Genomic DNA, 16,996 nt, shown 5'->3' on the forward strand with positions numbered 1-16,996 from the left:
AAAAGAATCCCTGGGGTGGCAACCCCCTGGCAAAGGACTGCCTGTGTCCTGAAGTGTCACTTCACAGCACCTACAGCACGCTGGGCACTGTGCTAAGCACTTCGCCTCTGCACGATGACTGCAGTGTTTGGCCCTCCACCCAGTCCTGAGAGGGAGGGAGAGAGGTACTGATGGGACCTGGTACTGGGCCCAACCCTCAGATGTGTTAGTGAGAAGAAAGAAACTACCCTAGAAACAGATAAGCCAGGGCCTCATTGGGGTTGTAGTCATAGGAAGAAAAATAAGGAAAGAGAGAAAAATTGTCAGGGCTTGATCCTACATTAGATGTGAAGGAGAAAGAGAAACCACCACACTGAGATTTCATACCTAGGTGGGCGGGGGCATTAAAAATAGAAGAAGTGCAAAGATGGGAGAACAGGAGTCTCGGCTATAAAGGTCATGATGGATGATATTGTTATTGGTTAATTGTCCCAGGACCTTTTGCAAACATTTTGCCAAACGGTAAATAGCCTGAAGAGGGAGAAAGATAACCAGGTACAAAGCTGGAGGGTAGGGGGCCAGATGGGGTGGTATATGCCTTTTAATCTCAGCACTTGGAGGGCAGAAGCAGGCAGATCTATGACTCTGAGGCCAGTGTGGTCTACATAGTGAGTTCTAGGCCAGCCATGGCTACCCATTGTGATCCAGTCTTAAAACAAAGACAAAAAGGGATGGGAAGCCCTGTGCAGACAGGTGGGGGTGGTAAAGCTCTGTTGGCACCACCCCACCCTGCCCCATCCCCCACCACCCCAGCACTGTCTGGACACTGTTCAATGTCTGTAGCTGCTTCCAGAAGCACTGCAATACAACCGAGCTCCTCAGAAAGAGGCACTGCTTCCAGAGAAGTGGGTCCTGGAGTGACAGAGAGAGATGGGTGAGAGTAGCAGTCACATTTTCCTTACAGAATCTATCTTAAAAGGGAACGGACCATCATTGATAATAAGAACTCCACATTAGCCAACGGAAACCCACGGCTCAGGCAAAGACCAGGCCTCCCAACCTCTCTCTTCAGCCCTCTCAACTCAAATACCCAGGAAGCCATGAGCCCTTCTAGAATGAGCCCACAAAAAAAGTCACTGCCTCTCTGTGATGCTCTGAGTGTAATCAGCTGTTTTCTAGTGACTTTGAGTGAGTTCAGGCTGAGCCCTTGGAAGGTAAGGGTGGCCTTCTGCTCTTCTGTAAGCAGGACTTTTCCCTGGGCTACATCAAATGGAGATGATGACAAGCTGAACATTTGCCCACCTTTTCTGTGTCATGTGACTAGCTGCTTCAAGTGCCTGTTGCCTTGACTTCCCCATGATGGTCTGTAACTTGAACTGTGAGCTAAAACAAACCCTTTCTCCCCTGAGTAGCTTTTGTAATGATATTTTATCAAAGCAAAAAAAAAAAAAAAAAAAAAAAAAAAAAAAAAAAAAAACGGTAAGACATCACCTAAGACTCATCTAGCATCATCCCCTGGGTTAGGCAAAGGGGAGCGAGCAAGCAAGCTAAGCAGCTTCCATCCCATGCGCCCTGATGTTTTCATAGGCCTCCATCCTCTGTGCCATCCTCTCCCCCAAGGTCTAGCTAAACTGCATTCACCTAGTCAACTCCTGTTTCCCTTCATGCCTTAACCCAGACCAGATGTGTCTGGGCAGCAACCTAGAGAAACTCCTCAGAGCATTGAGAGCATTTATGTCAGCAGAGAAGTGCATGTGCCTTAGAGGAGCTGCTAGGTTAATGTCTGTCTCCTCCAGAAAGCCAAACATAATAGGAATGGGCTACAAGGTTGGGATTCAAGAAATACTTGTTTCCTAAGGGAATCTATCCATCTCTCCATTCATCTCTCCTTCACCCCACAGGGCTTTGTCAACCACTGGTCCAACAATCTGTGTGCCTAACTTATTATCCCATCTGCAGAATGGTAAAGACAGCATCACCCCCACCCTGGCAGCCCATGGTGGTCGTGGTGGTTTGGATGAGAATGCCCCCCTCATATACTTAAATTTCATAGTCACCAGGGAGTGGAACTTTATGAAAGAATTAGAAGGATTAAGAGGTGTGGCCTTTTTGGAGGAAGTGTGTTACTTGGGGTAGCAATGGACAGTGGGGGGAGGGTACAGCTTTGAGGTTTCAAAAGACCATGCCAAGCCTAGAGTCAGTCTGTCTGTCTGTCTGACTGTGTGTCTGTCTGTCTCTCTGTCTCTGTGTGTGTGTCTCTCTGTCTCTCTTGTGTGTCTCTCTGTCTCTTTCTCTCTCTCTCTCTCTCTCTCTCTCTCTCTCTCTCTCTCTCTTTCTCTCTCTGCCTGTAGCTCTCAATGACTGCTCCAGCACTTGCCTGCCACCATGCTCCCCGCTGTAATGATAATGGACTAAACCTCCAAAACTGTAAACAAGCCCCCCCCCAGTTAAATGCTTTCTCTTATCACAAGTGCCCTGGCCATGGTGTCTCTCCACAGCAATAGAACAACAAATGAATCACAACAATGACGAAGGCAGTGGTAATACGGCAATGTGAGCCACTGTCACTATTATCCTCCCAAACTGAGTGACATAGCCTGATCGAGGGTGCCCATGGTTATACCCACAGCTGCCAGCAACTCATCAAAACTTCTCAGCCCGCCCCACCCCTCAAGCACGGTTTCAGAGTCAAAGCCACTAACATCATGAAGAGGAACACACGAGGCTCCATCATAAGATTTCAGATCTCTCTCTCTCTCTCTCTCTCTCTCTCTCTCTCTCTCTCTCTCCTTCCTTCCTTCCTTCCTTCCTTCCTTCCTTCCTTCCTTCCTTCTCTCCTCCTCCTCCTTTGAGATTCTACATAGTGAGCGGTACATAAGAAGCCAATGGTACCCATCAACTAAAGCTGGGAAAACAGAGGCTGAAGGAGGCTGATGGGGAGGAGCTGTAAAGCGAGGTGAGCTGGAGCAAAGAGAGGAGAGAAAGGAGGGGAAGGAGTGGAGGAGGGCAAAGGAGAGAGGGAGGAGGAAGGGGAGGGAATAGAAGGGGGGGAAGGAGTGGAGGAGGGCAAAGGAGAGAGGGAGGAGGAAGGGGAGGGAATAGAAGGGAGGGGAAGGAGAGGAGCAGAGGGGAGGAAGCTTTGGTCTATGACACGTGAGACCTGCATCCTGACCCTGGGCTGCCTGCCCTCCAAAAGGCCCGTTCTCTTCTAAAGCCTGGCTTTACCACCCATAAAATGAGAGGGCTCAAACAGACGTCTCAGACACATGCAGGTATAAAACTTATAAAACTTCAATAATGGTGGCTTAAAAATTCCCAAGGTCAAATGAGTCGCATGCCATTTACCTTTACTGACACCTTGAGATTCTTCAGGCTGATCAATCAGTGTCATAAAATGAGACATTCTCTCTAATCTCAAAGGCCAACTTTATAATTTATAATCCAAATAAAAATTGAGAGTTAATGATAAATCCTAATTTTAGCAAAATTTCCCACGTTCCCAAAGTCACATTAGGAACAATTATCACATAAGAAGGGTTAATATAAGAAGACAACTTTCATTTGTGGTCTTCTCAACTACAAAGGAAAGGGAACCCTACGAAGAGCAGCTGGGAAGAATTTAGTTATCCCGAATAGACTGACTCTCGGTCTGGGGACCCAGCTGTTGGCAGAGTATTTGCCTAGCATGCATGCAGCCCTGGGTTTGATACCTTCAACACATAAAAACAGGGCATGCCTGTAACCCCAATATAAAATACCAGCACAAGAGAGCTGAAGGCAAAACGGGCAGTCTTCAAAGCCATTCTAGGCTACACAGCAGCCTAGGATAGCTGGGGCACTGACACTGGGGCTCTGTGTTGGTGACACTGATCCGTGTGACTCCCACTTTACAGACAAACAAGTCACATGGGTTAAATGACCTACTCGAAATCACACAGCTAACAAGTGGGACAGCATCAGTAATATCAAAGCAAAAATTCTGAAGGCACTCACTCCTGGCCATACAGACTGCCACACGTAATCCACAGAAGCACCCAGTGAGTAGACTGACCCTCAAATTTGAGATAAGAAGATAAAAAAAAAAAACCCAGGGAGAGGTTTGATCCTAGACTCCGAGCCAGCACCTGTCTTAGCAACAAGAGGATGGGTCTCAGTCACCTGGCAGCAAAGGCAGCTTTCTTAGTCACTGTCCTCAGAGGACATGCAGGCCGGTCTGACCCCAGATTCACTGTTCGTTTAGGCATACGGCCTCTTCCTCGGGTTATTTAGGGTCCCCAAGGCACTTACCTGGGCTAGAGGCACAGAGAACACCAGGCTATGGAGTAATCTTCATTCTTAGCCCACATGATAGAGCTCAGAGTCCCACAACACACAGGCACTACAGAACGCTAATTTCGTTTTCACCACTGGCTTTAGTAGCAGGCGTGATGGACCAGACTGCGCTGCAGGCCCAACTGCAACACATACGGTCCCAAACGAAAACAAGAGAGAGCAAACCTTCAAACCCGTGGAAGGCCATGGAGTAAACCCTAGTCCTAACTCATTTAGTGGTCTGGTTTGAATGTGCAGTGTCCCCAAGACTCATGTATTCAAACACTTAGTCTTTGGGTGTCTTGGGAGACTGTGGACTGAGCTGAAGGACCCAGGTCACTGTGCCGTCGGCTTTGGGGGCTTTGAGGGTATAGCACTGCCCGAAGGTATAACTCTTGGGCAGATCTCTCTGCTTCCCGGTCCACAGAGATGTAACTGCGCTGAAAGCTTCCCACAGTACAGACCCAGCCACTATGTTGTCCCCCACTATGACGGGCTGTGGCCCCCGAACACTGACACAGAATAAACACTTACTCTGTCCCAAGTGCTGCTCTGAACACATGAAGCTCCCATTCCAAAGGGAGAGAGACCGTTAAGCCCACAAAACATACATATGGGGAATTGTTTAATGAACCTCTCAGACATAAAGTGGGAACAGAGAACGGGCAGCATGAGAAAACCCAGGCCAGCCCCAACTTCTAGCCACATGCATGAGCTTCTCTACGGCACACCCCATTTTCTGCCCTCCCTCCCTCCCTCCCTCCCCCGCCATTCTTCCTCCTCAGTTCTTTAAAACCTGCTTGCCTGGCTGACATAAAAACCGTGAATGTTTGTAGGTATCACATGAGATCTGATACATGTATACGTTCTACGGTGTTCAAATGCCACCTCTCTTTAAGGAAGAACCCTAAACTTGAAAGCCTTGGCCAACCCACACAGAAGCACTGGTTTACCCCTCAGGCCCATGATAAAAGGCAGCAATAAACACTAACGCACTTAGCAAAGTCCAAACACAGTACATGTGTTAGAGACATTGTGATTATTATTCTCTGAAGCCAAAAGGCCACGAGCCCTGCTCCGAAGAACTCAGGTCATCAGGCTTAATGATGTCTTTTCTGGGTCCTTGGGCTTGCCGACCCTTGGGGTTCAAGGGTAGAGGGTCCAACAGTCCATGAGCCTGGTGGTCACACCTGGAAGCCACTTAGCACCCTAAGAAATTGCCCTGATTGAGGCCAGTGCCTCTGCTGATGTTTCCCAACTCATTCCACATTCAAACACCACAGCTTCTTCCAACACTTTTAGATTCTTATTAATAACACTTTAAAATGTAGATTGCTGCCTAATCTTAGCTGTGTAATTAAAAAAAAAAAAATCTTGCTTCTCTCCCTCCCAACATGAAAGGAAACTATACCCTCAGGGCTTCTGCAGCTAAGAATCACACCCTCAACAAAGCTGGTAAGAGGCTCGGGCTGGGGGAGGGGCGCATGCAGTGTGATCAGGCAAGAAAGGAGGCTCAGCACTGGACTTTAGAGAAAATGAAACTGGGGCTAAGAAAGCGGGGGATCCACCAAGGACACAGGCTGCTCTGGCAGAGCCAGAACCAGGACTCTAGTCTATTACTTCCCAGTGGACTCCCCACTCACGAGGAAGACAGACCGGAAGAAGGCTTTGGAGAACAGGAAGGGAGTCCACGTTTACTGATTCCACACTGAGAACAGAGCCCTGCTCATCTGGAGAAAGAGCAATGAACTTGTGAGTCTCGGGGGCTCCTGGGTGCAATGCCCAAAGCTCTTTACCCTTAGGCCAGCCTCACAAATAATCATCAACCAAAAAACAGGACCTCAAAGCCCTTCCTACCCAATCATGCCAGAAAGGAAAGACACTAGTGTTCCCAAGGTCAAACAGGGCAAATCTAAGAGAAGGACCCGAACTCCCTGAGTCTTCAGAGAACTACAGCTGGGTCTCTCCACAATCCCACGACCTCCCTTGGCACATTCCCCAGGAGATTCCTGGGTTCCTCGGCAGGGGAAGCAGGGCGATGAGATCCACGCTTACCCCTTACTGCCCACCTCCTAGAAATGACTACTTGGGGGCTTCATAGACTGCGCAATGGAAAGATACACACTCTCCCCTTAGTCCTTTCCAAGATCTCCTCTTCATACCTAGGCATGTTCCCAGCCCTGGGTATCACCATCAGTTTTTGTTCATTAGAAATACTTTATCAGCAGTTTCCATCTCTGAAGTTTAAAAAAAAAAGTGAGAGAAAAGAAAAGAAAAAAGGCCAAGAACTGTGCCCAGCTGCCAGGGAGGCCATTGTCTCTGCTAATGACAGGGACACACGGTGCCACAGCTGAAGGCTGGAGCCGGGAGGGAGACAGCAGCCTGGGAGCAGCCCCCAGGCATGCCTGGGCATGCAGAAAGGAGCTGGTGGTCTGCCAGCAAAAGTTTCAGCAGCTGGTGGCGGACACACATCTCCCCATACAGACCAGCCTGAGGACAAAGGACAAAGCGGGCTAGAGGCAGTGAGCATTGTACAGCATACCCAGTGTGTGAGGTCAGCATCTCACATCTGAGAACTCAAGACACTCCCCTAGAGATGGTATCTACACCCTCAGCTACCCCAAAGCAGCTGGCTTTCTGTGAATGAGAGACCTAGTTAGGATCTTCCTGTGGGGAAGACAATGGTTCTGTCCATTCTTTGAGTCGGTAAAACTCACCAAGGCAAGAGCAGAGAAGGGCAAGAGCCCACCTTGGGATGCCAATGTACAAGCAACAGTGAGACCCCTGTGGACATGACTTCATATTGTGCTTCTTTACGTGACTCTAACCCCTGCCCTGAGAAACTGTCCTGGGTTCTCTAAGAGAGATGGAGGTAAAAGATGCAGTACATTCCTAACAGAGCAAGCTCACTGACGGTGCAACCTTCTCCCATTTCCACACTTGAGGACCCAGAAAGAGGGAGAGTCAGCCGCTGCACTGTCAGTGGTCAGTGGGGACTTGCCACAGCAGGGGCAGCAAAAAGCACCACCGGAGGGGGCCCCTGAGAACCCACTGTGTTTAAGGATCTCTAGTAGCCTTGGAGTCCCATCATTTCAAAGACAGGGCTCATGGTGGGGCGGCATGACCTCATCTCAACATGCTAATCCAACCGCCGCTCTGCTCTCTGTTCCTGCTTGTCCCTCAGGCCCAGAACGAACCCCCTTTACCATCATCCCACCTGCCAAGAACCTCCAAACCACTGGTGTGGCTTGTGTAAAATCTGAGCACCAGTTAAGACTGCTTCACCTGGTGGTCACCTTTGGTCCCAGCAGAAGCCATTAGCCGCAGACCTGTGGCGGCCCCTTTAGAGCGGACATCTCCCTGCCTGTGGACGGGGACTGAGAGAGGCACCTGCTGTTCAGGAGTCTTCCTGTCACAGGCTCAGCTCCAACCAAATCAGCAAGGCCCTGTTACTATGGGCCATCTGCCAGGACCCGGAAACAGCATTGTTACATAAGGGGCCGGGATAATGAAGTTTATTAAACTAGGTTCTTCCTCCAGAAGGGAGACAAAGCATTCCAAGCCTCTCTGTAAAGTGGCAATGTGGGCAGTAGAGAGGTGCTGGGCCAGGGCCCGCTGGGGTCTGATCCTGCTTCTGCTGTCCCTTGGCTGTGAGAACGTGGGGACAAGCCATTCCTTCCCTATCTATGCCCCTGGGGTTTGGGGTTTTTTTTTTCTTTTATTAGATATTTTCTTTATTATCATCTCAAATATTATCCCCTCTCCAGGTCTTCCCTCTAGAAACCCCCTGTCCCTCCCCCCCCTGCCTCCATGAGGGTGTTCCCCCTCCTTCTCACCCTGGCATTCCCCACTGATGCCCAACAGTGCCATCCTCTGCCACATATGCAGCCGGAGCCATGGAGCCGGAGCCTCTCCATGTGTACTCTGGTTGGTGGTCCAGTCCAAGATGAGATAGCATCAAGACTCTGCATTTTCACCAAAATGGCAAATAAATAAATAAACAAACAAACAACAAAACAGAACTGAACCCTTGACAGCAGCAACCAGAAAGGGAGAGTGTGCAGAGAAGAAACAAAAGGTGGGAGGGAGCCTTCCGTCAACCAGGCAGGGAGGCGCACGCGAAACTCAAGGTAAGAATATGGCTGGGGACTAGACGCCTAAACGCTTCCTGCCTGTTCACATGGCCCCAACAACTATGTAGGCCCTTGTATATCTAGCCCTGCGTCAGACCCTCACAGCTGTAAAGACGACAGTGACCCTCATAGTTGACCCTGAGCAAAATGAGGGCTAGTAATTAGGACAGGGGCTGCTTTCTCTGACCCTCCCTTCCTCACAGGTCAGATGTGAATGGCCCTTACCTGACAACATTTCCATAGGCATCAAAGAGATGATGTATGTAAATCCTAGCAGAATGACTTACCTTGATAAATGAGGATCCCTCCCTCAAACACCCCCACCTCTTCAGAGGACTACGGAGAAAAGCCCTATCATTGAAGTCTCTAAGGTACTTCCAAGGCCCCAGCGAGATGGTTCAGTGGTTAAAAGCACCTGCTGCCAAGCCTGGTGACAAGAGTTCAATCCCAGGGAGTCATACTGTAGAAGAGATAGGACTGCTGAAAGTTGTCTTTTGACTTCTGCATGTGTCACGTGTGTGCTATGGCACACACACGCTCACACATATATACCCTCGCCCCCTACAGACATCCACATCCACATAGTAATAAAATGTACAAGATGAAAGGAAACGTGATGGCTTGCTAAATGACCAGAAGACAGACCAGGGAGCCAGAAGACTCAAGCCTTATGTCATGGATACTAAGAGTGACCCAACCCTTAGAGGAAAGGGCTCCCTTAGAGTCCAGTGCACCTCACTCTGAGCCAATGGCTAAAGCCTGGGCAGAAGAGCCTGTAAGAGCCAGAGAGGCAGGGCCCTTCCTTGTACAACTCCTAGTTATCATACACTCAGTCCCTCATGGAAACCCCTGGCATTGCTTTGGCAGCACATGTGGACCCACTCCACCACACCTGCACATGTCCCATGACTTCCCACCTTGCCTGGCCTACACCAAGCAGTGGACACCACAGTGTACTCTCACTGTAGAGACTGCCTCTCAGTCCTCCTCCTGCAGGGAACACCCTGCCCAACCTCAGCCAAGGCAGAGGGGTGTGTGTGTGTGTGTGTGTGTGTGTGTGTGAAGGGATGCAGACAGAAACTATGAATAAGTGAACAGCCCAACCCTGTGGGGCAGAGAAGTTATGATCATGGCTCTCATTTTACAGGCAGAAAAATGCAGGCCCAGAGAGGCTAAAGGACTTACCCTGGGTGCCAGCAACTACAAACTGGAACTCGGAGCTCACCCTTCAGAGCTGCCTAAGGTAAAATCATTTTCAGATTGAAAAGGAGCAGATTCCTCCAAGATTCCTCAAAATGGGCCACTGTCCTCTTGGCACGCACTGAGATCACTTCAGGGAACTGGCTGTCACTGATCAGAGAGCTCCAGAGAGACACTGCAAGGTCTCTGAGAAAGGGCAAAGCATGGTGTCATGTGTCAAGAACCTAAAAATGACGACAAAATTACAGCCTGACCGCTTTGAGAGCACTTCTGGAACAAATCAATCCTCCCCAGGAAAGAGGAGACTTCCTCGAATGGCTCCCCAGCCTCTGCCAGTGACCTCTGAGCCCTTCCCAGGCCATCGAGGAGTCTGAGCGGGGCCGACGGCCTTGCCACAACAATCCTCTTTCCACTATCTTCGGCTCCGTTCCTCCCAGCACTAAGATCTAGGAAACCGTGAGAGGTTGAGCGTCAGCATCCTCCTAAAATAGGCTGGAACCCTGGCCTGACGTGATGGTGCGAGGAAGAGGGGCCTGTGGAGGTGACAAGGTCAGAGGGTGGGGGTCTTCATGAACACTAGCGGTGTGCTCGCCCCTCTGCCACGTCAGAGGCCATGGCTGCCTATGAGCCAGGAGAGTAGACTCAGAGAGGAACTGCCAGCACTTTGGTAACACTTCCTAGACTCTGGACTGTGGGAAATAAGGTTCTGTTATTTCTAAGCTACCCGGTCCATCTAAAGTAAGACAGCCACTTGCTACACACCCAGTGAGGTCACAGGGAGGGGAAATAATGTGGTGAGAGGTGAGACCAGACCGGGGTGGGGGGGGGGCTCACAGGTCCACGTTGTTTCTTAAGTATCTATGCTATTTTGAAAAGGCCGCTCAACCCTGCTAAGCCCTGGACTGCATGTGGAGTGCAGGGGCAAGGGATCCTAGCTCAGGACACTACGAGGAATCTGTATGTGACAAACCAGAACTGGGCAGAGTGCTGATATATGACGGGTGCCTGGCAAACACCGGTCCCCTACTCCAACCTTGGATGTTACTCTCTTCAGCCTGTCTCCAGCAAGGCTTTGGAAGCCTTGACCTCAAGGAGAACTAATGAGGGGAGGTCCTGGTCAAAACAGAGCCCTTTGCCCATGCTGTGTGTAGGTGGGTGGGAATCAAGACAGCCAAAGAAATGTGCATCTCTGCTGTTCCCCACTGTTTCTAGCTCAGACCCCAATCTCCGGCTCTCCCATAGGACAGCCAGCTAAAGAGCCAACCTCAGCTCATCTCATGAGCAAAGCCCAGCGAGGATTTGAGATCCCTTCAGCTCTGACCTTGCTAATTCTTACTCTAAATGCTGTACACACACACACACACACACACACACACACACCTTGTCCCCAAGGCTGTCTGCCTGCCCATTGCTGCCATCTGGTGGTGGGCAGACCCTGCTGCCCTTGGCTTTAGGCAAGCACTGGGCATGCCCCATGGGTGAATGTACCTACTCTAAAGGTGGCTCTTCCTTCACCGCCGGACACACCCTGCACTGTTCCAGGCCACAGATCAATGGGTATCCATTGCCAAACACAACAACAACAAAAAGAAAACAATGCCAGGTTTTCGCCTCTAGCGAAGATGACGCAGCTGCAGTAGGAGACTGAGCTCACTGGGAGGAAGTGGCCTGCCCAAGGTTGCCTAGCTGCCAGGCTCCCAGGACAGTACACAATTTTACTTTACCACAATGTTTAAGGTAAGTGGGCACTTGCAGATCAAAACTAAAGTTAGCCCAGGGCTGAGGAAAGGAAGCCTCCAGAAGGTGGGAACACAATGTTGCAAACACTTCTTGCAAAGCCAGGAAAATAGTTACGAACTCAAACAGCTTGGGCACCAGCTGGAAGGCTTGCTGGAAAGCTTTGCCATCCTCGGACCTTGGAGGGCAGGTAGCAAGAACATCTGCAGGAGACAGCCCCAGGAGCCAGCACAAGCTAGGTTTTAATCTACGCAGTCATCAGATGGGTGAAGACAGGGGCAGCCATGCATGCATGCGTACTTCCTGCGCTCCACCACACACTACAGGCAGGAGCCTGACTTCCTGCGCTCAACCACATGCCTGCTCTTTATAGGGCCCACATATCATACCCTTGGCTCTGTCTGCAGCCATCTTCTGTGCTACGTAATGCAGGGCCAAAAAAAAAAAAAAGCAACGTGTGGCTTTACGCAGACCACTCTGCCATCCTTCCCTCTGTCATCTCACATCTGCTATGTATTTATTGATGTTTTGTAGGGTGTGTTCCAAAGTCCTTTTTCCTTTAAAATGCTAGACTCTGAATCCTGCACGCAAGCCAAGGCTCCTCAAGGGAATGTAATCAAACAATGCTGCCCTCTAGTGGCCAGATGAAGTCAATTTCCCCCTCCCAGCTTGGCTAGCTAGCCATGCTCCCACTCAATCCCACCCTGCACTGGCCTTTAGCCAAAAGTACCTAACTCCAAGGAAGACAGAGTCGACCGGCTCAGCCCCTCAGCTGTCCCCACAAGAGTGAAGGAACCCTCTGTCCTTGGGAACAGATGCACTCTGGAGCATCAAGACCTTTCATGACTTTCAAGTCCCCTCTGCAGATGAGGAAACAAAGGCTCACGGATGCCCAAAGGAGCCCAAGCTGATCAAGCTGACTCATGACTGAGCCAAAAATAGAGCCCACTTTTCCCGCCTCCTGCTACAGCCTCTTGCCTCTTCTCCATGTGACCTCTCAACTGAGGTCCAGGGAGGAGACTCGTCAAGGGCATCCACGCTGCGCTCACTCACTAAAAGGGGATCATGTCCTGGCCTGAAAGAGTAAGCCATTTTCACTTTCCTTTTGAAATAGCCTTACGAAGGCTACCATCAGACCGGAAGATCTGTCCATCCACGTGTGCATTCCCCCTGCCCCTCAGCACACATAATAAATAAAGTAAAATTTAAAAAGAATAATATCTACAACCTCTGACTGGCCACACGAATGAAGGGGGAGCCAGAGAGTTTTTAAGAGTCTTGCCTTGCTAGCATAGAAAATAAAATGCACTTTAATCAGACCTATCAGAGGTAATATTCTGGTATATTTCTTCCTAATCTTTTTATAACATTAGCTGAGAATTAGAAAGTACCGTGCGAGGCTATCCCTGTAGCATTAAGTCTCCTGAGCGCGCCTCTGAATGGCAGTGTGACGCTCCAGCATGTGACTGTGCCTGAGTTCTTTCAACCCACCCCCCTTTGTTTCATTGGTTTCTGTCATTAGAAATCAGGCAGCTGTGCATGGCATGACAATCACTGTCTGAACACATATATCGATCCTGATTACTTCTTAAGCCAGTTTTATTGTCACAGAATGAAACTGGGGTGGCCATAAGAATAACCACAGGGCCAGCGAGATAGCTCGACGTAAGGGGCACCGGCCTCCAACCAAGTCTGACACCTGAGGTCAATTCCCAGGTCCCACGTGGTAACAGGAGAAACCTGGGCCTTTCCTAGTGCTGTGACATGCTGACTCCCTCAACGGGCAATAAAGCATAGTCATTTTGTTTCCAAAAGACCATGATGTCTGAGACCTCCTACTCAGCACAAGGTAAAAAGAGGAGCCGGGGGCCTGGGAGTCTTACCAGAGGAAAGGAGAAGACAAGAGAACCAACTTGCACACACTCCACCTATTGAAGTGTGACCTTCCCAAAGCCCAACCACAAGCGCTTGCCCTTCCCTCTCGACTCACGCCACAGCGCCTCTCAGAAACCCCAAAGCCCCTGGTGTCCTGGCCACTCCTCTGGCCTCCCACCACACTCTTTATTCATCTCCTAAATATTTAATTTGTTCATCCAACCACAAGCTTTCTGAAGGTAGCTCTGGACTTCAGAGTCCCCTGCATTCCACAGCACAGTGCAGGGTCCACACGCTCCGCATCCCATAGACAAATGCTAAGGGGACCAAGATAACTACATGTCCTTCCCAGACACTTGGGACAATAAAGTACCCATTGTCCAAAGCTAGAGAAAGGTGCTTCTCTGAAGAATAAATGTAGCTCAGTAATGAAGTCAGGGCATTCTGTGACACATGTGGACAAAAGGAGTGAGTCCAAGCTAAGCTTTGTCCACTTCCATGGACCAGGGCGATACAACCAATCAACTGGGAACTCCCCTGTGAAATGAGGATAAGAACACTCCACTTGCCAACTTCCTGCAGGAAAATGCCTGTTACCACACTTTATAGTGACATACAATGACAGCAGTCCATGGCATTGCTGGTGTAATATCAGAAAGCAATGCTGCCCCGTGAGTCACTACATGGCCTTCTGCACCTTGTCCCTGGCTTCTGTCCATACACCTGTCCACTTGGGGGTCAGGCTGTGCTCTTCCACTGAGCAGCAGGGCTTTCTGGAAGCACAAGTCCCTGTACAGAAGGAACCAGCAAGTGTAGCCAGGCTCCTGGGTTTACATAAGCCACACCTCGCTGTCTGTGGCAAGAAAATGACAGGACCAAAGGAGCACTTGACTGAGAGTCGTGAAGCTTCAGGTCTGGTCCTTCCCTGAACTGCCATTCCTGGTTTCTCAGCCTCCGAACTGAAGTTAGACCAAATATTCGCTGAGCTCCCACCCCCAGTGGGCATGCTAGGGGTTCCGGGATAAGTGCTTATGGCTTTGGTAATAAGCACATGACCCACCTCAAAAGTGTCCTCTGGGTTCCATCTGACGATCAACTGCGGAGTTTTTCAAAGGCCTAAAAGCTCAAGCAAGCATCACACATTCCAAACCACCTGCTTTAAATAGACCCACAAGGTTAGAACCTCCCTAAGGTCCACTGAGGTTTCATGATGTAAGGCCCCAAAGAAGGAGTATACATTTATACTGCCAACCTATTCTGGATGGGATCTTGGCCCCAAAACAGAAAAATCATCACGGGTATAAACTCCATTCCATGTGAACCGACATGGGCTTGGGATTCACTGATGCTCACACATCAAATGCAATCAAGGATTTCTTGGTCTGTGATTTTTATAAAAAAAAAATCTAAAAGGTCCTATCAACATATGGTCCCTGTCTTTAGAGGAGTAAGGAAAATATCTCAATTAGAAGAATATTACTAAGGAGAGGGGAGTAGAGAGATGGCTTAGTGATGAGAAACACTTGCGGCTCTTACAGAGGACCCAGATTTGGTTCCCAGCATCTACACAGTGGCTCACAACAGTTTATAACTCTAGTCTCAGGGTATTCAACCTCCTTTATGAATTCTGGGTACACCAGGTACACACGTGGCACATGTACATACACGTGGGCAAAACATCCATCTATACAAAAATAAGTCTGAAAGAAAATCATAGAGAATATTGCTAAGACTGGGGAGGACGGTGAGGAGAGAGTTCCTTGGCAACAGAACTGACCTGGGAGTCCAGGGCTGTTACCAAGTCTTGTTTCTCTGGTTAGTTTTAGTTGTCTCACCTTCTAAGTGAGGAGGATGGTGCTCTGTCTCTGGCTCTCTATAACACCCAGTACTCCAGCTCTCTCTTGAGTGACACAGAAAAGTGCAGAATGTCAGAGAACTCTGCATTTGGCTTCATGTTTTCAATCCATACCCCGCTGAGACCACAAAACTACTTTGGGACACTGCATGGTTCAGGGAAAGCTTCCAGCCTCCGGAAAGAAAAGGATTCTAGACATCCTGACTGATTCCACAATAACATTTGGGACCTGGGAAGAGCATTCCCTTGAAATTCTAATAAATTGCCAGCAGCCAGCACTTGGCATTTGTAAGACTTTATATCTCCACACACCTCAGGACAACCTGGAATCCACCTATTACCTACCCAGAGGTAGTCAGAGTCCCACAGAGACCTCTGTTCGAAGAAAAGAAACAGCATGCTAGACCAGGGAGCTCTGTACTCTCACCACTTAGGAGAAGAAAGCAAGAGGATCAGAAGTTCAAGGTGCTGGGTGACCCTCATACATACAAGCAAACAAATAAAACAAGGGGAGGGTTGCAGTGCCACAAGGACAAAAGTACCAAGGTAATCATGGTGACAAACCAACGGGATAGGAGGGGAGAAGCGGGAAGCAGGTGCCCACAGCCACACTATCAGTATGCTGGGAGAGTCGAGCATAAACCTGGGTTCATCCAACTTCAAGGCTATGTTTATCTCCTGCCTTGCACAGTCATTAAGCAGTGATCTACTGAACACCTACTGTGTGGCAGTCTGGAGACACCAGGCAGACACATGACATGACATGACATTCATCTCCTGACTGAAAGAAAAGAATATTACTATGGAGCATGAGCAAAACGAAACACACCTCCCATGGAATTTACAGCCTAGACCTTAAGCAAATAGGACAAACACTGAAAACTTGGAAGAGAACCACAGTGGATCAAGTTAAAATAATAGGTACAAATACCTAGGAGGCCAAGAAGGCTGCCAGAGCTTTGCTAAGCCAGTAACACCTCTATCCTGCTGCACGTGGGTGAAAGACCTGGGGGAGCATAGCTGCCGTCAGCTTGAGCAGCAGAGGCCTGGCCTAGGAGCCCTTGGTGAGGATACAGTTGATTTCTATCTTGCCACAGACCCTGTTAAAACAGCAGCTCTTCTAAAAACAAGACCAAACGCTGAGTCGGCTTACATATCCCAACCTCAGGTGAGCATCACCGAGTGGACATTTTGGGATCCTTCACAGATTCCTTTGTCCACACCACAGAACCACACTACGAGGCAGACAGGAACGTTTACTATCCCCCGTGAGAGATGAGTGGCTAGGGTGTGGAAAATAGCTTAGACGTGTCACCAAACGAGAAAAACACCAAACGCTGCCAATCCAGCTTTGTAAAACATCTCTAGTCAGGAAACTGAGCGTCTGCAAGACAGCCGCAGGTCACCGAGCCTGGATAAAGTCATGCAGGGGCCCCATGAAGTTCCTGAGACCTGATGGGGAGCGCTAAGCGGCTCAGGAAAGCTTTCTAGAATGCAGCTTCGCCAGCCTGAGACACAGGTGCCCTTGCCAACTCTCCCAGATTAGAGCAGGTTCTCCTGGCCTTTTTCCAAGGGCCTCTGACTAACACAGAAAAGTATTTTTCCACTGCAAACCTGCAGGCGAGCAGCAGACTGAGGGCAGAGAGTGCATCTGCGGTCCTGTACAGACCATCTGAGAAGTTATTCTGCTGCCATCCAAACTGCCCTGGCTACACACCTGCCCATGGAGACGCCAGTCCCAAGCAATGGACCTGAAAATACAGGTACTTGGACTGCATCCGTTTCTTGTACCAAGCTGGGGGAACCTTGCCATCTTGAAAGGTTACATTCAGTGGTACCCTTGACCTCTACCCACTGGATGTCAGTGACAAGCCCCAGCTGTCGCAGCCACCAATGCAGATGTCCA

At 49.5% G+C, this 16,996-nt stretch overlaps 1 protein-coding gene across 9 annotated transcripts in view; it reads right to left on the minus strand.

Annotated features, from left to right (window-relative positions):
• The window catches only part of Sergef (secretion regulating guanine nucleotide exchange factor), a 199,738-nt gene that overhangs the window by 152,366 nt on the left and 30,376 nt on the right, over positions 1-16,996 (minus strand). The window lies entirely within an intron of this gene.

Source organism: Mus musculus, chromosome 7 (genome assembly GCF_000001635.26).
Source record: "Mus musculus strain C57BL/6J chromosome 7, GRCm38.p6 C57BL/6J".
NCBI lineage: Eukaryota > Metazoa > Chordata > Mammalia > Rodentia > Muridae > Mus > Mus musculus.